Source organism: Caloenas nicobarica, chromosome Z (assembly GCF_036013445.1).
Source record: "Caloenas nicobarica isolate bCalNic1 chromosome Z, bCalNic1.hap1, whole genome shotgun sequence".
In the NCBI taxonomy this organism is placed as follows: Eukaryota; Metazoa; Chordata; class Aves; order Columbiformes; family Columbidae; genus Caloenas; species Caloenas nicobarica.
Window position 1 is genome coordinate 23,465,291 of NC_088284.1, and position 21,637 is coordinate 23,486,927.

The 21,637-nt window shown below is 42.5% G+C and overlaps 1 protein-coding gene across 1 annotated transcript in view; it reads right to left on the reverse strand.

The window, feature by feature from the left end:
- Positions 1-263: 263 nt before the first annotated feature.
- Positions 264-21,637, reverse strand: part of TMEM267 (transmembrane protein 267) — a 38,767-nt gene continuing 17,393 nt past the window's right edge. Inside the window, exon 5 of the transcript XR_010607887.1 lies at positions 264-344. The gene's annotated coding sequence lies outside the window, so the exon portion shown is untranslated. The remainder of the gene's footprint in view (positions 345-21,637) is intronic.

Sequence of the window (21,637 nt, forward strand, 5' to 3'; positions counted from 1 at the left end):
CGAAAATAAGGCAAGTATCAAAGATAGTGCAGGCTGAATAACTATCAATATTATTACTGAAAAGGAAATTCAATTCTAGCAGTCTTAAATCACACACAATCTTGTTTTTCACTGAATTTGTGTCAGCATTCTAAGATTCTACGTGTTTAAGTGGCACCAAATAGTTTTTAACTTTACAGTACCCCTTTCACAGTGAAGGACCCCAAACATATCTTACATAACAGCTTCCAGGTGACACAGGCCATCTGCTTTCTGCATTTCAAACCTCTCCACTCTTTGGAGAATTCCTTTGGGAATTCCATGTGAAATTTTCGTGCAACAGTTGAAGGCCCCAGGAAACAAAGCTAAAAAAGAGTAATAAGAATGTTAGAAACAACATAGGTATGAAGGGGACAAGTCATAACTTGACTTCACAGAATCACAGAATCACAGAATCCTTGAGGTTGGAAGGGACCTCTGGAGGTCATCCAGTCCAACTCACCTGCTCAAGAAAAAAAAAAAAAAAAAAGTGTTTCCCTGTGTTTGGGTTGAATTTCATGTGTTTTAATTTGTGTCCATTGCTTTCTGTCCTAGTCAGTGGGCACTGCTGCAAAATGCCTGGCTCCCTTCTTTCATTCCCATCAGGTATGGGAATGATGGTTACAACACCTTGATGACAACTCCCTTGAGCCTTCTCCAGGCTAAACAGTCCCAGCTCTCTCAAGCTTTCCTCATATGCAAGACGCTCCAGTCCCTTTATCATCTTTGTGGCCCTTTGCTGGACTCTCTCCACTAAGTCCATGTCTCTTTAGTGCTGGGGAGCCCAGGACCCAACACTCCAGCTTCGGCCTCGCTAGTGCTGAGGGGAAGGATCACCCCTGACCCTGTGACCGGTGCCCCCTGCTCTTGACCCCGGCTAATGTGGTTAGCATAACTGATGCCATTTTATTAGGCAAGCAGCCATTCTGTGACTGAGCCAGTCACATATTCATTCCCTTTCCCCCGTTACCAGGCCCTGAAGGTTCTGTGAACCAAGCAGATGAACCAGACACATTTCTTCTTCCCTTCCCTACCAGCCTCCAGCATGTACTGCTGCCTGGTGTTATTCCTCCCCAGATGCAGGACTTTGCATTTCCCGTTTTTGAACCTCATGAGATTTCTCTCTGCCCATTTTTACAGCCCGTTGAGGTCTATCTGTAAGACAGCAAAACCATGTGGTGCATCAGCCACAGTTCCCAGTTTTTATCATCTGCAAACTTGCTGAGGGCACATTCTGCCCCATCGTCCAGGTCATTAATGAAAATGTTGAACAGTATTGGCCTCATGTTGATGTATGGGGTACACCACTTGCTTGCAACTGGACTTTGTGCCACAGCTCACAACCCTCTGGGCCTGGTCATTTGGCCACTTTTCAGTCCACCTCACTATTCACTCACCGACTTGGTACTTTGTCAGCTTGTCTATGATGATGTTATAGGAGACAGTATCAATGGCTTTACCGAAGTCAACATAAACAACATTCACTGCTCTCCTCTTGACCACCACACTAGTCACTTCATTGTAGAAGGCTACCAGGTTGGTCAAGCATGATTTTGCCTTCATAAATCCATGCTGACTACTCCTGCTCACTGTGTCATCCTTCAGATCTTTGGAAATGCTTTCCAGGAGGATTTTCTCCATCACCTTCCCAGGGATTGAGGTGAGATTGACCAAGCTATAGTTCTCTTGGATCTTCCCTTTTGCCTTTCTTGAAGATAGGAATGACATTTGCTTTCTTCCATTCTTCAGGAACCTCTCCCCATCGCCATGGCTGTTTGAAGATCATTGATGATGGCCTCACAATGACATCAGCCAGCTCCTCAGCACTGGTGGGTGGTGCATCCCATCTGTCCCTGTGGCCTTGTGTAGGTTCAGTTTTTCCAAGTGCTCCCTAATCTGTTCCTCCTCCGCTGAGTCTTCCTTGCTCCAGACTTTCGTCTGGTCTCAGGGACATGGAATTCTTGAAGGCCAGTTTGAATGGTAAAGAGTAAGGCAAAGAAGGCACTGAGTACCTCAGCTTGTCCGTGTCATTTGTCACCAGTTGCCCTGCCTCATTGAATAATGGGTTCACATATTCCCTCCTCTTTCTTTTATTGTTTATGTACTTGTGGAAACTTTTCTTGTTGCATGTCACATCCATTGCCAGATTGAACTTCAGCTCAGCCTTGGCCTTCCTAACCCCATTCCTGCATAATCAGAGGACAACACTATAATCCACCTGAGTCACCTGCCCCAGCTTCCACTCCTCTGTTCACACTTTGTTTTCATGTTTGAGTTCAGGTGGGAGCTCTGTGGTCATCCATGCAGACCTCCTGCCACTTTGCTTGGTTTTCTGTTTGAGACAGACCTTTCAAGAGCTTGTCAGACAACTCTCCTTGACCCCTCTCCTCTCCAGAGTCATATTCCATGGGATTCTTCCAAGCAGGTCTCTGAGGAGGTTGTTAATCTGCTCTCCTGAAATCCAGGGCCATGCTCTTGCTTTTTGCCTTGCTCACTTCTCCTAGGATCCTAAACTCCACCATCTTATGGACACTGCAGCCAATACTGCCTCCGACTTTCATGTTCCTGAGCACTTCTTCCTTGTTTGCAAGTATCTGGTCCAGCTGAGTGCTTTTCCTTACTGGTTCCTTTGATTACTTGTGCTGGAAGATGTCATCAATGCACTCGAGAAATCTTGTAGATTGCTTGAGCACTGCTATGTTGTCCTTCCAGCAGAAATCAGGGTGGTTAAAGTCACCCATGAGGACGAGTGCCTGTGAGGCTTTTTCCAGCTGTTTGAAGAAGACCTCATCTACTTCTTCCTGGCCAGGAAGTCCATAGCAGACACTCACTACAATGTCACCCATGTTGTTTTGCCCACTGATCCTGACCCATAAGCTCTCAGTAGGCTCATCATCCATCCCCAGGCAGAGCTCCATGTCTTCCTGCCACTCTCACGCATAAAAGGCCACTCCTCACCTTCCAGCCTGTTCTTCCTAAAAGCCCATACGCCTTCATTGCAGCACACCCGTCATGTGAGCCATCCCTCCACGTCTCTGTGACCCCGGTGAGGTCCCAGCCCTGTACCTGCAGACAGACTTTAGGCTCCCCCTGTTTGCTCTCCACACTGCACACATTAGTGGAAGGGCATTTCAGAGAGGTGTCAAAGGTTAGTCATCTTTACAGCTTACAAGATGAGATATCAGCCTCTCAGATTTTCTGACGAGTGTTTTTGTTGTTTAAAGAACAGTTTCCTCCACCTCTCCTTGTGCACACATATGTAAAGGCTTTTAATAATACAACAAAAAAAATAATAATAAAAATATTTAAGTGTTTTATTTGCGTATTTAAGTGTTTTATTTGCGGAAGAAGATCACCAACATTAATGACACAGGAAGCGTCATTAGTGTAATTTAAAAGCTCTGCCTTGCAAGGTTGAATCAGGCTCATTATCTTTTGTCTTTGAAATTACTAATGCTGTTGCTGGATTTTATGTTTTCTTTCGCCCCAAGGGCTCCCCTGGCTGAATGTGTCTCCAATAGGGAATGATCTCCTGCAGATTTTTTCCTGCTTGCTAATACCATCTTGAAAATAAAAACTCACTGAGCCTTAAAAAGCAGATCATAACTCAAGAATTTTTTGTGACAAATATTAACATTTTGGTGTTTGATTTTCTTCTGCTCTAGCATAGAAATATATCTTCTAAAAAGGATTCCCTCCATCAGCTCAAGGACAAGCAAAGGTATGTGTCTCAGGGATTTATCTAGGATGTGAGGGTCTCAGGACCAAACCCCTGCTTCAAAGTGAGCACAGCAAGGACGTCTGTGTCCCAGTCCATGAGCTAATCTGGGAGAAATGGCGAGACAGTCTTCTTCCTATTTGTTTTGATTAATTTATGTTTCCTAGCCTGTAAATCGTGGTGTTCCTTAAGTAATCATTTAGCCTAGGAGTGCAAGAGTCATAGAGCACGAAAAAAAAAAGAAAGAAGCAGGAGAATCCATTTCAGTTCCTGTAAGCAGGAGACAAGAAATCTCTTTAAAACTGTCCCTGTAAGGAATAAGATTGTTTGCTCTGCTCACTACAAGAGTGCTCGCTGGGCGCCGGGGTGACAGACGCCAGCAGAGCTGGAGCGGCGAGCTGGAGCGGCGAGCTGCAGCAGCTCGCCAGGCAGCCGGAGTCCCAAAGACCAGCCACACTGCAGCGTGCGGGGCTGAGAAGACGACAGAGCCCCGGGATTTCACATCCAGGAGGGAGAGTGGAAGAAAGCAGCTGGGCCAGCAGTTGCCTCCTCAGCAACCCGGTGAGGAGGACTAAAAATAATCATACGGCGCAGAAGGATTAATTAAGTGTTGAACGTTACCTGTATTATTTCCCTGTTGCCCTTTGCTTTTGTCTTTTCAACAGCGTACTGCTTGTGAGGCCAATTACTAATAATTGCTGTTTGCAAATGGGAGTTCAGCTCACTGAGCACCACTCATTTTTTCTGGGTGCTCAAGACAGTTTTGGTGACACTAAAGTATGACCTTCTGTTGTCACCAGTCAGCTCCTGGCACAAGGATTATGTGGGATAAAAACTCAAGGAAAGGTAGTCATACCTTGAACTTTATCTGAAATTGCCAGCTCTGCTTTTTGGAGAGGTCTAGTCCCGTGCTTCTTTGGGGTCTACTAAACTAAAATACTTGACAAGGATGGAATGGCTGGATATTACAGAAGGTCTTAGGGTGAGCCAGCTGTCTCCTGAACTCTTCCTCACCTGGTTACTCCGGTGTCTGGATACCACCTCTTGCTCTCATCCCACTTCACCTACTCAGAAACGTCACTTGCTTTGATCCTCAGATCTCAGCCACCTGTATTGCACTTTATAGTGCAATATAGTGCACTATGTTAGCCAGGACTGAAAATTAAGCAATATTGATATACTTTTATAGCTTTATAAAGAGAAGTATACACAAACTCATATAAGGAAAATAAAGCAAAATTCCTGATGCATCCAGGTGGCTTTATGAATATTGCACTGGCCACTCATGACAGACTGCCCTTTTACAGGGAACTTAGCCAACAGGAATCACATCTTTTAGAAACTTGTTTATAATTGCACTTTTAGACAGCACTTATATAACTACAGTAGCAGTTTTAGAGTGAATTCAATTACCTGACGCTCAGTTAATCTTTGAATTGGAGCATTAAGCCACTGACATCTAATTCATGCAGCTATACAAAAATCTCTGCCTCCCAGCACAAGAACATGCAACAGACTGCATGTGAAACTGGTGAATACACCAACCGAATGAAATTTCGTGTAAAATGTGAGTAAGGTCATGCTTAAGTTTTTGCTAAAGAGGCAAAAGCATTTCTTATGGAGATTGAGAGCCTGCTAGTAACTTTTTATTTGAGGCATGTGCCTGGAGAAGGTCTCTTGCTTTCACAGATTTGTATGGGTGTTTGCCTTGAAGAATTCTGATCTGCACTCTTTTTTCGACAAAAAAAGCTGTCACTTTGAAATATTGTTGGTTTTGTTATGTGCATGAAAGTACATCTACAGTATGGAAAATATAAATTGATTATTTTTGAATCAACAGATGAATTCAGGGCATCAGGGTCTTTTTGTCAGACAACACGAAAGTGTCACCAGCAACTTGTTATTTACAGAGGTACTTGTGACAACTGGTACCATTTAACATGGGAGTCAGTTTTAAAAGTTGTTGTGTTTTGTTTGTTTGTTGGTTTGCTTCGTGTTTTTTGTTTGTTTGTTTGCTTTGTGTTTTTTGTTTGTTTCTTTTTTGTTTGTTTGTTTGCTTCAGTTCCTGAGTGTGAGGAACAATCGGAGCAGTGAGCCAAGGAATTCCTGTATTTCCCCAGAGCCCCAGGAGAGGGGATGCTGCTCTCCTGGAGCACTGAGCCATCCTGCCCACTCCATTGCCCAGTTCATTATTACAGCACAAAAAACGGTTCTGATGGAACAAGACCTTCGTGAGTACTGTTCATTATATGTCCTTACGCTTCCGTTGATCAGTATCAAGTCTCTTTGATGGATGAAAGTTTATTATTTCCAATTACTATCTCCTACCTGGCCATACTTAGACCATAGAAACTTCTCTCATCCTTTCTGCTTTGCTTTTTTCATCGTCCTCCTCAAACTTGAGAGGAACATGTTCAACAGCTGAGGAAGGCTGTGTCATCTAGGGTTCAGGCAAGAAATATTAAAAGCAATTATTGGTGCCTGCTCGGGTTCTGAGGCAACAGAGAACCTGTCCCTCCTTTTTCAGTGTCAAGCAGACATTCTCAGATTTGCCTGCCCATTTAGGGAAACCGCAGTACCTGACGAAGAGCCCTTCTGTGGCACACAGCAGGAGCAGCCGCTGGCTGCCCCGCCGCTCTCTGGCTGCAGTTTTTAGGCAGGCAGGACTAGGTTAATGCCTCGATATGGGCAGGGCAGACCACTGGTAAGGAGAAGCACAGCAGTCATTGGTTCAACCAGGCCCTTCTGTAGAAAATCCAATGTGACAGTGCAGCTCTTTGCCTCCTGGAGGGGGGCCAGATGGAGAAAAAAGAGGAGATGAAGCCTCATGGAAATGGCTGGTGAGTGATGGTGCCATTTCCCACAACCTTGTGCTTGCTCTTAACTACGTTTGGTTTAATTTTTGCCTCTTTTGACTAAACACAATAGGAAAAGCTGGGTTCTAGGTGAGAACAGTGGGGAAGGCACTTTTGGTCCCTGTATCCATTTCTCTCTGCTCCAGAGCCAGCCCAGTTGCCTTAGGCAGGCCTTGCACAGCCCTTTTCCTGACAGCTGTCACTCCAGCAGTCAGTGTTTTGACCTGGCCCTTGGTGGTCCCTCCGGAATCCCGCGGGCAGCACAGAGGAGCCTGTCGGTACTGCTGGCAGAGCACTTGGTTGACCTTTGTGAACTGGATGTGACCCATGGGCTGCTGAATGAAAGGCCACGCTGCAGACATTCTGTGTAACCAAAAGACTCCCAGAAAGATAGTTCCTGCACTTACACGAACTAAGGGAGCCCAGCAAAGACACACACGGTCATTAAGCAGAATGGGTTCCCCCAAAGCACTGTGTGGTCGGAGGGACAGCTTCTGCTACACAGCGAGATCCATCAGCCTGAGGCACTTTATCTATGCTGAAATGTGAGACCTGCTGCTAATGTGCCTCGACTTCAGCATGAACCGATGCTGCTCTGCACCGGTTGCACAACTTTGGCACACCTGGGGCTATTAGCAGCAGGCATTAGTGTTTCCTAATGGCACTCTTTTGTGGTTATAAAGTAGGCTCTGTACATCTGGGGAAAAAAAAAAAACACCACTGCCAACAAAAAAGCAACAAAAAATCCCCCACAAACCTTTGCATTGATTAATCAGATTAATGTTTTGCTTAGTCAGAACATGATATGTACTGAACTGCTCTGGTCTCAATACGGCAATTTCCACAGACAAGTTTCAGCTCTTAATCCGGTGTTGCTGGTTTATGGACATAGAATCCAGGCTCTGTCCTTGGAAGGAAATTTACTATCACATCACCTACACTTTAAAATAGCAACTGTAAAGCAGCTCATGTAGTACTCATTTGCTCATGAAGCTGTCAGAAAATGTTCCTTTCACCTAAAACAAACTCGAGGCTATTTTAAGAGTTCAGTACCTCAAAGCAGGTCTGTTCTGCCTAACCTAAAGCAAGTCAATAACTATTTTAGGAGACAGAAGGCTCTGATCCTGGTTGGCAGGTGAACAAAGCAGGATGATAGAAGCCTCGGCAAATGTAGCATAGCTGTACTCTGTAAAAACAAGGAGGTTGCTTAATAGCTGGACATGAGAGGGAAAGTCAAATACTGAAAAATGCCCTAATGCATCCTACTGTTCTGACTACATGGCAATATACAGAGTTAAAGCATAATTCTGAGAAAGAGACGAACAAAAGATAGAAGGGATTGTAAGCTATAGCTGCTGAAGTGGTGGAAATAACCATAAATAAAGTATAAATCATAATATAGAAATCATACAACGTAATTTTGCAGCCAAGAATAAATAACAATGAAGTTATGCAGTGATGCTTTTCCTGCTCTGCTCTGAGGATGGCTGTTAATATGGACATTTTCAAGGCTGGAAGGCTGACTGGAGAAGGACAGATTGGTATGTCACATAGGTCATGATTTTCAACTGGGTCTTTGTCCATCAAATTACTAGCACTAGTTTGCAAGATGTCTGTACCCATGCAACAACCTTGATGCTCCGGACTACAGAGTATCAACAAAACGCAGGATGAAAATTGGCAAAACAGAGTGTAATATTGATGTGGTCAAACAAATACTGGCATCCAGTGCCTTATCAGAAGCTGAAATTTCTGTTATTCCTAGCAAAACCAAACCAGATAATGTCCTATACATTAAGATGCAAAAAGAAGCTGTCATGAACATATAACTTTTTTTATATAAAGCAACACAATTTGGTAAGAGGGAGCCAATATCCCACACCGCACAGATCATCCTAACTCTGACTAGACCAGCATTACTGGAATAACTTGACTAGGATACCTCTAGCTAACTCCTTCGGGAGGACCCGGAAAGTCTTATTTAGTTGTTATTCCTACTCTGTAGCATTTAACACTAGTTTTGGATGTTTTTACAGTATAGGAATTACCAAATTTCTCTCTTCATATCTTCAACATGAAATATATGCAGGAGCTTCTGAAAGAGAACTTCAGCCTTCTCAAACTAAAACTCAAACCAACCACCTTTGAAATAAGTTCCCTTGTCCAACCTGCTGAATACTTTGTCATGTGGAGCTGCCCACTTCACTGCAGGTGTGACAACATCTGGCGCCCTGTAAATCCCTGGCACTCCGATGGGATGATGGAAGAATGCCAGAGGTTTTTAAAGTAAAATTGCAAACAACTTCTTTTGCATTATATTACTTCAAACCAAACCACCACCACCACCAAGAAACAAAACAAAACCCAAAATCAAAAAATAAACCAACCACACAACAACCGTGTCACACACTACAAAGGAATCTTGATCTCCTCATTTTCTGGCACAGCTTGGGAGGGCCGTGTCCCTGCGTGCGGCTGGCTGTAATTTTGGCCACCAGATGGCTTTCCTGGCCTCTGCCAACAGCTACCCATTCACATCCACAAGCAAAGGAAACTTCTGCAAGTTTGCATGTAGCAGCCCAAACCTTACTTGTATATCTGTACCATGACCCTGAAATAAATGGATGCGTAATGGCCAGCCTAAGAAGCCTAACCCTAGTCAGGGTTAACCCTAAATCTGGTTCAGATCAGAGCAGGGTGTGCCTGTATCCAGACAGCCACATTCAGTTCTGTCCCTTTTCATTGTGGGTTCTTCTGTTTGAGAATTTTTCCTAAGTATGGAACATGTTTGCATGAGGAAAGTTAGGTGGTAAAGCTATTTCCCCTGTGCCAGATCGTGCAGTATAAGAAAACATGTTCTAAGAGAACCTTTACTTTGACCTGTGCATGTACATGCCAGTCCTATTATGCAAGACCTTGCTGACTGGCCAGATCATAAATCTAATAGAACACTCGCAGAGCATTCCCGCGCCAGCAGACGCAGTGGCCATTTTAATAGGATAAAATTTTAAGGCAGATTTTTTCCATGTTTTCTAAACCCTCAAGGAGCTTCACAATTCCTAGTCCTACTGAAGCCAATGGATCTTAAGAAAGGAGCATCTCAAAGGCTGAAGTCTCCAAAACTTGAACTCTTTTCTGTGAACACAGCTTATTTTACACTAGAAAATTACAAAGAAGAAGTAAGAATTCAAGCACAGCATTGGCTAATCTGTTTCAAAAATTTTTAAATTTTGATGAAAATGCAACAAGAAAAAAGCAAATCTCCCAAATCCTTGAGACATGCTCCACTGAATGCGGAGCAAAGCTGCATGCAAAACTGCTTTTCTGCAGAGACAAATCAGTTACTTGAAGTTTGTAATTAAAAGTTTTTTTAAATCATTGCCATCCAGGGCAATTTAACTTTAAAGGAAAAGACCAAGTGATTTTTTAAACATATTACCTCTTGAGAAGCTTGGAAAGAAGGAAATTGCAGCTGAACTAAAGAGATCCCTTTAAACAAATAGTGAAATCTTATTAGGTGTTCCCTCAGGAAATCACTGCTTCAAAGTCTTACGCTTTCAGCAGTTAAAATCTCTCAGCTACGATGTTCTTGATAATGTTTGCTATGACAACCCACTCGGCTTTTGCTTGCTTAAGCCATCTTACAGAATCAAAGTCCCCACATCCGTTGTAGAAACATCAAGGAAATTCTCAGGTGAAGCTCCTAGTCCACTGAAACAAACACCAATTGTTCTGTGCAGTTTAAGACAGACAGGTTTCACTGTTTAAATCTTTCCATGCTACAGCACAGACCTGCAAACTATTGTCTCCTGTCCCATACAGAGCTGCAAAGGCTCAAGCAGACACAGTTCCACGTAGACACTCTCTCCGTCTTTTTTTCTTCCAGGAGATTGAAGTATAGAAATAGATAAAGGACAATTTTACTTACTCTCAGACGTCTGACTAGCCACAAGTGCTAGAACAGCCAAAACAGTGACCAGTTTCACATCCATTCCTCCCAGGTCTGCGGGAGCACAGCCATGCAGCAGGGACGAGCTGCAGGAACTGACGCCTGCCGGTACCTCCCGGCTGCCGGGATGAAGGTGACTCAAAGCCTCACCCTGCCTCCCATGTGGACTACGGACTTCAGCAGGGTTCTTCTTACCTATAGATGCGTGGTTAAGTCTTTTGCCAGACGGGTAAATAGGCTATTTTTCACTTAGTGCCCCAAGGCGGTACAGCCTTACAGCCACCTCCCAGTCCTCCTCACCGATGACGCTCTTCAACAACAGAAATGCAGAGAGTAGAAATACTTCAGAAACAAATATTTGCGGGATTAAAGTAAAAGAAAAAAAATACTCCCCTGTGATTACGTATCATCTCCATGAAAGCTAAGCACGCGAAGTCGTGGGCCAAACCTGCTGCAGTATGAACAGGCACGATCTCAGGAAGAGCCAAGCCATGCACTCACAGTGCATTTGACCCACGTGTTTTCAGCCCGTGAAGACCCCGAGCGAGGGCCATGTTATTCAGCACATCTTGGTCTCTTACTCCCTTTTTGCCCACTGGTAATGCAGGAGCCACGCTGCTCATGAAAGAGCGTCTGCAATGTTTTTGGTGAAAGGCAGCTGGAGAGAAACTGCAGCTGGTGTATCTCTCTCCATTTTTTTCCTGATTCTTTTTTCTGCAGCCTGTTTCAATAATTTTCTGTGTTATCAGAGAAACATTCAATCTGAACAAACATATAGCTTTCAATGGGGGGGGAAAAATGCATATTTGGAGGCTGATAATTTCTATAACGCTTCTGTGAGCGACATCAAAAAAGTCTTTTTCTGACTCACGCAGGAGATGGGGAAAACTGTCTCTGGGGAAAATAGCTGCTCATATTTCCTGCTACACTTGACTATGTCACTGGTTCAAATCTTCTAAGCCCCAAGAAGATTACTTGGGTAACGAGCAGTTACTCCAGCACTGCCACTGCAGTGCAGGCTGTCTGCTTTGACCTTTTCCAGGGTTGAACTAGAGAAATCTGTCTGAGAAGCCCCTAACTCTTCAACCACGCTCACCTTTGCTCTGGCTTGTTACAGCCATTCTTACCATTCCTAAATTTCCAGAACACGAGACAGAAGAACTTGCTAACCTCAGGGACTTTAATCTACACTTACACTGTCACAACACTGGTTTTGCAATTCCATCTAATAATAAATAAATACAGTGCAATCAAACTTCCTGGCTATCACAGTTTTACTTCATAGCTGTTGGTTTCTGCTTGACATTGTTATCTACCAGGATAAGACAATGGGGCAAATGCAGAGTACTACACTTTCGAATGGAAGTCTACTGTTAAGAGGATAAAAAGTAGTAGATAATTATATTATGATTTCGGGGAAGTCATTTATGTTGAAATCAACAAGCTGATTCATTGTCACCATTTAGTTACAGTTTTAGAGGCCTGATACAGATTACAAAAGTCCCACTGCAGCAAGAGTATGGAGTGCGGGGAGCCTTGGCAGTGATCGGGATGGGGGGAGAAACCAAAGCACTCCAATTTTTAAGACGGGTTCCTGCGGTGACAAGTCCAAAGTGTTCCCAGGTGGTTGCTCAGACACACACACATTCTACGTTCTCAGAAACACAAATACAGATGTCCACAGGTATTAATTTTTCTGCTGCTGTCAACAAGCTACAGCATACTGAATAAAACTTCTTCAGTCACATTACTCAGTTTGAGCTGAAGTTTTACATTGTGAGTTCCCTCAGAGTTCATTATGTCATTTATAGGTCCAAAATAAAATAAATGTCAACCTGCTTCAACGGGAAAGTGCAGTAAGGAAACTATGATTATGTCAGACCCGGAACATGCTTTCTACTTTATGGAGGCTATATAATGTGTCAACACTTTAAAATGCTAAACCTATTAGAACAGGACAAAGCGTAAACTGAGGAAACAACTCTGTTTTATGAGGCTGAGAAATTAAAAATAAAAATAAAGCCAGGGAACAATAGCAAATATTGTGCTGTAGCTTCACGTGAATGTGCAGGCAGCCATCCAGCTTACAAAGGAAGAACAAGTTAGCCAGAAATTATTTTCCAAGAATTGCACTGACATAGTTGACAGTGGCATTAGTTACAAGTACAGCTAAAGGAAAGTGAAGTTTTATTGACATATTGACTTGGATTGCATTCAAAATGAAAGTGCAAACCTGCAGGCAGAAAGTGTTGCAAACGCAAAGGTAGCCATTCTTCTACCCTGAGAAACAAAGCAAATTCTTGTTTTAATCCTTTTTGAAGTTCTGCTGTTTATTTGTTAATGTGGGACTGCTGGAAAGGCTAAAACTGACAGCTCTTTTAATACAAGCCCTCAATTTTTGAGCAGAGGTTATGATTGTAACTTCTTCTACATTCGGATGCATTGTAATATAATGCCTTCAGTTATACATACCTTTCTCCAGTTACTCAAGCAGAGGCAAGAGTAAACTGTCCTTCTTTAACCCACTCCTTGCCCTCAGACAATCTTCTTTTGCAAGAGCAGTGCTGATTACTGAAGATGACTAAAACCACCAACTAAATTTGTTAAAGCAGGATAATTCATGTTAAAACAATATGGGATCATTGCTGTCTCCAGCAGGACTTGATTTGACAAAGGCTTCTGACATACTGATAGATGCAATAGGCTTATCTGTTACTTCAGTACTTCCTATTATTCTGTAAGTGATCATAACAATCAACTTGCAATAAGATATATATTTTTTCCTAGATTGGCTTAAATCATGAATGGACAGAGGACACAATTTACAGTTATACTTTGGACTTCCTAGAAGTGTCTCCAATTGTTTGTGCAGGTATCAAAATCCCAAACTGTGACCTCTTCAGATGTCCCCTATTCTAGCCTGCATCAGCTGGCCTTGTGCCCACTGTAAACTCCAATACATTAAAATTCTCAAGCATAACTCTCATTCAGCCTTCTGCATACCAGAAATTTATCTGCGGGTACTTTCCTTTGGGGGAAAAAAAAAAAATCCAGAAGAAAAATTTGAGCTGTGAACATTTTAAATGGTTAATGCACTTGCCAAGAAGCAAGCGAGCCAGACTCAATCCTCTGCCTGAGAGGGAGGGCATAGATACACCCACTTCTCAGGAAAGCTCCCCTGACAGACAGCCAGGGCCTCACGGCGGGGGTATATTTTACATTTGGCACTAAATCTTACTGATACATAAAACAGAGGGGAAACTTGAGGAGGGACTGGAGCGCCCATTTCACTCCCATCAGGTGAATGTCTCCACAAGCAATTAAAGCTCTCACGCTCCTGCAGTGCTCAGCCTCCCCGAGAGCTGAAAGGCTCGTCCCAACCTGAGCTTCCTGGCACCTGGGGCTTGTAGAGCATGGACTTCTCACTCCCTGACCATTAAATTATGACAGAATAGGCTGAAAGTTGAGTTGTCTGGAAGAATGCTGGTTTTTATCCAGAAGAAGAGGCTTTACACGCCAGGAAGACAAAGGTGCCAGCTCTGGCTGCAGTGCCAAAATTGCAGAGAAATACCTAGTATTTTCTACTGGCCATTTCAATAAAATTTTCATTACAGGTATTTTGAATTCCATTTGAAGCAGCTCACTCCCTCCCTGCACCCCTGTCCACCCCCCACTACCTAAGAGCCAGGCATTTTACCTGGAGGTGCATTTACTGGATTTTAGCTCTTGCTGTGGTAGTAGCTTTCATCACCAATGGAATCAGCACGGAGAAAGCCACCACCACTAGTACACAGCAAAAGGGATCATTCCTCACAGGGCAGCACTTTGGAGGAGGAGAGGATGCTGTGGGACAGGTGTGAGCAGAGACGAGAAGCTGACTGGCATTCAAAAGAGAAGTGAAAATCTCTCTGAAGTGAGAGCGAAGAGGAAGATCTAGGCTGAAAAAGTTCTGTGACTCTGTTCCTCTGTGAAGGCAAGAAACGGAGACTGCAGGGAAGATGGGCATGAAAATGCTGCTGGCTAGAGAATGAGAGGCAGATACCCAGAAATCCATTACTGAAGAAGCAAGGAGTACCATTTGATAGAAACCATGTTAGCATCATGTTGCAGATGTTGAACCGTTCTGGGAAGCCATCTCTGAGCAGAGCCTCAGGATTCACCTCAACAACTTTCTTTGAGACTGCCATGGAGCACACCCTTGCTGATTAACTGGAAAGCTTGGCTTCCAATGGCATGTTCCTATCATTTGAGATAGCCAAATTATAACCCTTTCCATATCTCCAATACAACATTTAAAAGTTGACATAATGTAGCATTAGGAAAAGGACCTCATTGACTGTGCAAGTGAGCAAAAGGAGAAAATGAAAGAACCTTCCCTTCTCAGTCTCTGTTTTTAAAAAGTCAATCACAATTTAGAGAAGGACCACAAGAGGTGTGTTGAGACGATCTGCAGGTGCTGAAGAGAAAAAATGGCAGATATCTTCCGTGGCTGGCTTGCTCAGGAGAAAACCTGATGCTGAGATACACAAGCAGGAAATAAGTACATTGGGATTTCTAGAACAAAGACCACTAATTCTGCATGCTTCCTTATTATTTAGAAAATAAAAAATATTTTCTTGACTACATAGCTTAGTCACTCTTGCAGACCAAGTAAAAAAAAATGTGATGTTTACATCAATTGTCCGCCCAGCCTCCTCCCAAATCTGTCTCCCAAAAGACTTCTCATGACAGAGATGAGTGCCAAAGACCAGGTTCCCCTAAGTTTTGGACTCTTTTTTTTTGTCCTAGGCCTTAACTGACTTTTTGAATGAGGAAGTGAGTCTGTTATTTTTATTCCAAAAGGCAAAAAAGCGAAATAGGGACAGAAGGTCTATTCATAAACATGTAATCAGTGAAAGCTCATGCCCTACAGAGGCAATATCTGACTAGAGAAATCAGTGGTCTGGTTCAGCATGATGCTTTTCTTCTAACATGCTTCTCCAGACTCCTAAAAAGCTTGATGTCACTTTCAGGACATGTATTCTGAGCATCTCTTCTGATGTCCCTGTCTTTTAAAAATCAACATTGTATGTAAAGAGAGATAACAAAAGTGACAAGTGTTCAATGGAAACTCGTTAAGTCAAGTTTAAAAAGAAGGTTGGTGCTCTTTTCTTCCAACACAAATAACTACATAAATGTTCTGGTCTTACACTTTGGCTGAAAACATGTTTACGGTCATGAGAGACTTACGCAGGGATGAGCGCAAACATAACCAGTGAACGAGGTTATACTAACACAAGGCTGCGTGGAGCACATGCAGCACGTTACATCAGCGCATAAGGATCAACAGCCTTGCACCAATTTTACAGGGAACAAATGTGATTCTCTCTCTTTCCTCACTCAAATTTACTGACTGTTGCAGTGGCTTGTGAAGTCATTATTAACCCTGAACTATGATCTCTTGCAGCCCTTGTTTATATCAGGAAATTAAATTTTGCTTTATAAACCATCATGCCCATATTACATTTTTGTTATTTAGCTAGCACTGAGATTCTTATACAACTTCACATGATCTCACATCTGCCAGGTAACAGGTATCCCCACTCACAGATCTGAGGCTATGATGTACTCTTCAGTCTCACATAGTATTTTTCATTCAGAGTTGAATTGAAACTTTCTTTATGACCAACATAGGTATGGAAGCTGGGGAAGAGGAAAAAGAGCTCCAAGACTTCTTTTATGCTTCTGGTAGCCTGGGCTAAGAAATAAGAGGGTATCTCTAATGAAGGATCTACCCTTTCTGAATGGACCCTGTGGCCCGCTGACCGCAAAACAAGAGCAGCGTGTTTTCACCCCAAGTCATTGCACAAATTTTCTATCAATGTCCATCCTGGACATCCTGGGGAACGAGATGCTGGAAAGTAGCTCTGCAGAGAGGGATCTGGGGGTTCTGGTCAACAGCAAGTTGAACATGAGCCAACAGTGTGTCCTGGCAGCCAAGAGGGCAACTGTGTCCTGGGTGCATCCAGCACAGCATCGCCAGCCGGGCAGGGAGGGGATTGTCCCGCTCTGCTCTGCACTGGTGCGGCCTCACCTGGAGCACTGGGTGCAGGTCTGGGCAACACAGGATAAAAAGATATAAAGCTACTGGAGAGTGTCCAGAAGAGGGCTACGAAGTTGGGGAAGGGTTTGGAGGTGAAGCCATATGAGGAGCGGCTAAAGTCACTTGGTTTGTTCAGTCTGGAGGAGACTGAAGGGAAACTTCACAATGGTCTACAGCTTCCTCACAAGGGGAGGAGGAGAGGCAGGCACCAAACTCTTCTCTTTAGTGACCAACAGGACCTGAGGGAATGTCAGGAAGATGTGCCAGGGGAGGTTTGGGTTGGACATTAGGAAAAGGTTCTTCCCCCAGAGGGTGGTGGACACTGGAACAGGCTCCCCAGGGAGGTGTCCCGGCCCCAAGCCTGACAGTGTTCAAGAAGAGACTGGACAACACCCTCAGACACACGGTGTGAACTGTGGGGTTGTCGTGTGCGGGGACAGGAGTTGGACTTGATGATCCTTGTGGGTCCCTTCCAACTCAGGACATTCTGTGATTCTATGATCCTGTTTCAGGAGCTGCCAGGTAGCTTGGCAGATGTGGAGAAACTCACCATGTAAGGAGTGTTCATCCAAAACAGCTTCTTCCCTACGCCTTTTTGATTTTTTTGGTTCTTTTTTCCCAGAAAGGCAAAAAAGAACGTCAATATATAACTCCATCACATGTTACAAAGAAACACTACTGCAACTGGGTTAATTTCTACTGCCTCTTTTGTACAAAATCCAATATGCCCTGCTTTTGAAAAAGGCTACACTTCTACAACAATGGGAGACACATATAGTAAATTTCTGAACACTAAAATGATTCATGAGTTGGCTATAGATCCCCCATGTCCTCCTCCATGGTGTCACTGTCTGTGGAAAATCTACTTGAGCATTTAAAGAGGAAAAAAAAAAGTGTGGGGCTATTCCTGGCAGTTCTTTTTGGAATACCAGATGTATGAGTTTCACAAGTCCAAGGGGTATGGGAAATGTCAACATTTTGAAAAAAGGAGTAGTAATTTGCACTTATTAGTTCTAATTTGCATTTATAAAGTCTGTTACTTGAAGCTGAACAAGATCAGAATCACTTCCTCTATTTTCATCTTTTTATAATTGTTATCTACATGATATAAATCAGATTATTTATACTGCAAGACTACTTGGGCAAGGACTGTCTTACTGTTACACAACAGCTAACATAATGGGTGACTGAAAACTTCCTGGAATACCCAGAACAAATAAATTATTAATAAATTTGCCTGCTTCTGCAGCTCTCACTCATACCAAGAAGGGCTTTGATTGCTGGATTTGGCCTGCTTTCCTTCTGAATTCCACTTAAAGTAATGTGATCACCAAACATTCCTAATTTGCAATAAAGGTTACACTACAAAACTTGCTCTGTGAACCAAGCTAATCTCTCTGCCAACAGATGGAGCCTGCACAGGTGTAACAGAGTAAAATTTGATCCAGTAAAATTCACAGGAACAAATCAGCACTCAAATCTTTCAGGTGATGTTAACCACTTGAAGCTGGGCAAGTAAATATTCTTTTATTTAATCTCTCTTACATTCAGGTACCACTGACTCTATGTTGCCAGTTAAAGATGGGGCACCCTGATTTGTCCACTCCTTCAGAGATCCAGTCTTTGGGTTGCAGAAAGAAACAGGCAGGAACAAGAGAATAATCTTTGCAGTAAGTGCTGACTGTCCTTCCCAGGAGTGGTTCTGTGCTCTCTAGGGGACATCATACGCACTCTCTCCCTGTCATTTCTTTCACTGCCTTTTTTTCAAGTTATTCAGTAGTTTCCAGTCCATCAAATACTTGGATGGAAGAAAAGTCCTGCACATTTGTATTTGTTGGCTAACTTGGGGCAGGGAGATGATTTACTTTGGCAAGTGAACATGGTATCTTAGTTCCTCAATGCTATTCCAAAGCCTATTTCATGGCATTGGAAAGATGTTTGCAATGGTCTCTTTTTGTAGTTTTAAAACCTGAACTATTTCATCACTTTAGCTCAGCTAGCAGGAAATGACTGATAGATATCATTTAACCACGAACCTGCAAGCTATTATAGTAATTACAGAATTTGAAACAAGCTCCTCTCTGTAGCAGTCTTTTTCTTGAAAAACTACATTTCATCCTAACATTCCCCAGCCAGCTCTACTTCTTTGGCTTTGAAGAATTTATCTTTGAACACGCTTATCTGGCCCGGCTTCCCCACTTGTTCTCATAAGACAATAAACCCTTTCTTTTTTTTCCCCGCCATAAACTAATTAGGGACATAGTGAGATTGGGTAATGCTTATAAAGCACTTTGGAGATAAATGTGAAATGCTACCACCAGGAGAATCGTGGAGACAGGAATACAAGAGGGAAGAAAACAAGTGTCAGATAAGAAATTTTACGTCAATAAATTATGAAGGGATATAACATCTGATAGCATTAAAATGTATTTTATGCATGCCATAGAAGACCTCTATTCAACTGTTCCGATTTTGAAAGCCAGCAGTGACCTCCTCCAGAAGGCTGTGTGTATCTCTGCAAGTGCTTTCCTTCTCCATGAAGTAGGCTATTCAATTATTTCTAAAGGCCTGCAAGTACAGGTTACTTTGGGATAGAAAGTAAGCAGTAATAGTAAATGCCCTTTGCAAATGTGACAGGAGAGTGTTTTCAAACAATGTCTTCAACACAAAGTATTCTGCTGCATTTTTTTTTTTTTCAAGCCTGGATATAATACAAACTTGGAAAATTTTAGTAGAAGCTGTTCTTGCTGCACAGAGAAAATCAATGTTTGTTACCTCCGTGGATGTAATTATGTCAGTGTCCCAAATCAGCTGGAATCTCAACTGAAAACCAAAGATTTTATCTCCATCAATAAAGTAACTCCTGCCAGGGAAACTGGAGTGATACTCTGGCACAAGGAAATACCACCAGTGCCAGGAAAATAACATGTTCTCTATCTTTAATCAATACTACTCCTTTTAAGAGATCCTTCCTGCTCCGTTGGTATCACATATCAAGAACAACCCAGGAACAGAGCATTCTGCTATAATCATGCAACTCACCTTCACCTGTGCACTTGAAACCTTTCATCTTTCATGTAAGCCTGGAGTGTGTGTACACGACGTGGCAACGCAAACAAACTCACTGGAACGCCAGTCCTTCTGCGAGCTAGGCACATAGAATAACTGGCTGAAGAAAAGAACTGGAGCAAAGGAACTCTGTCTTCAATGCTTCGTTTTTCATTAGCCTATTTTATGACATCAGTTACTTTCTTCAAAAGGAGATGCATCTGCAGCCTGTTGTGTAAGCAGTCTGGACAGATTCTGATTAAATACTTGGTGTATGCCTAGTCCAAAGCATTTTCCATATTTTGTTGGATACCCTTCATAATCATGATAGGTGAATGTGAATGTATGCCAAAGGCAAAAAAGTTGTATTCAGTGTTTCCAAACTTTTTTATCTGTTCACTATAAGGGGTAAAATGCTCACACTCTTGATGACTAAGAAGACATTGCCTTTTTTGCAGAACTAATTCATACAACAGAGAAGCAAAGAAATGTGCCAACATCCATCCCACTGAAACAGACAGCAAGAATATACTTTCTTGTAAATCAAGTCACAGCCAAGCTGATTTTCTCATCTGAAATGAGTTTTCAAGAAATTTGATTGTTCAACAAGACTTTCAGTGGCGGAAGTCCATTGGGGAAAAACTCTTCTTTTGAAACGCAGGATTTTTCACAGAAGCAGGTTTTAATACCCATGGAAACTGCTGAAGCACGGAGCCCCACACATCCCATACTCAAGCCATGGCTTTCCCTAACACTGCAGCACTCCTCCTTTGCACCGAGCATGCAGATAGCAGCAGCAAATACAACCCACATCTCCTTGGTAGCACTGGAGAGTGATATCAGAGGTTTCTAACTGCAATAAATATTTATCATTACAACAACAGGTGATCAATTTTTATATGTTGCCATTCAGAGAGGCTGATAGTACCCAGTCCAAGCTCTGCTGTGGGATACACAAGCAGAGCCTCTTGTAAGTCAACTTTCAAGGGAGAGAGAGATGCAATCTTTGAACAAATTTTACATCCCTAGCCCTGGAGCTAGAGCTTTTTTTTTTTTTTCCCAAATAAATGTAAACTGAAGGAAAGACTTAGCACTTAAAGTTTCAGACATGATAAATATACTAACTGCAATTGTTAAATCTTTTAAAGAGAAACTCCTGGCTTTGGACAGATTTTTATTTTGAGAAAGAAAATACTCTAATTTTACAAAGAATGTTTCTTCTGCATTTTAAAAGTTACAATTCATTTTAAAAAGCTGATCATTGCTCTACTGAAATCCATCAGTCTAGAAGTGATGTTAAGTGTCTCATGAGGACTGCCTTTAGTTGTTTCATTTTTTCATGTTTTGCTACACGTCACATAATCTCCTGGATAACATACTCCTTGAAGAGATTGCTTCCTTCTCCAGAAATAGGAAATCATGATGACATGAAGACAAGTCCAACCTACAATCCCAATTTTAGTCAGCTGCCATCTAGTTAGTACAAGCTATAGTGACTAGAATGCAATTGTGTGCACCAGAAGAAGACATCTTTTTCAGGAAGAGGTAAGTCACATTTTAAGCACCACTGAACAGACTCACTAGCTGCACACTGAATACAAAGAGACTGTGATGTTTTGCTGTGAGACAGAAGTTCTGCCATTCAGTCTGCTGAACCTAGCTGAGGCATCTGCGTCAGGTACGTTGATGCAGAATAATTCTTTTCATCCAACCTGATGTAAGTTAAGCATCAGAAGAGTGCAGGAAACACTGCTGATGTCTCTGTAGCCATATAAAATTATCAGCAATACCACCTGGTCAATATTTACATAGATAAGTAAATGCAAGATGCATGATCCAAGATGTACAAGCACATTAAATTGGTTTTACTTTGGGGAAAAATTTATAAATAAATCATGTTCATACATTTTTATGGTATGGAGCTGTAAGTGCATTTGCTTTGCTTATTTATGTTTGATGTACAAGGC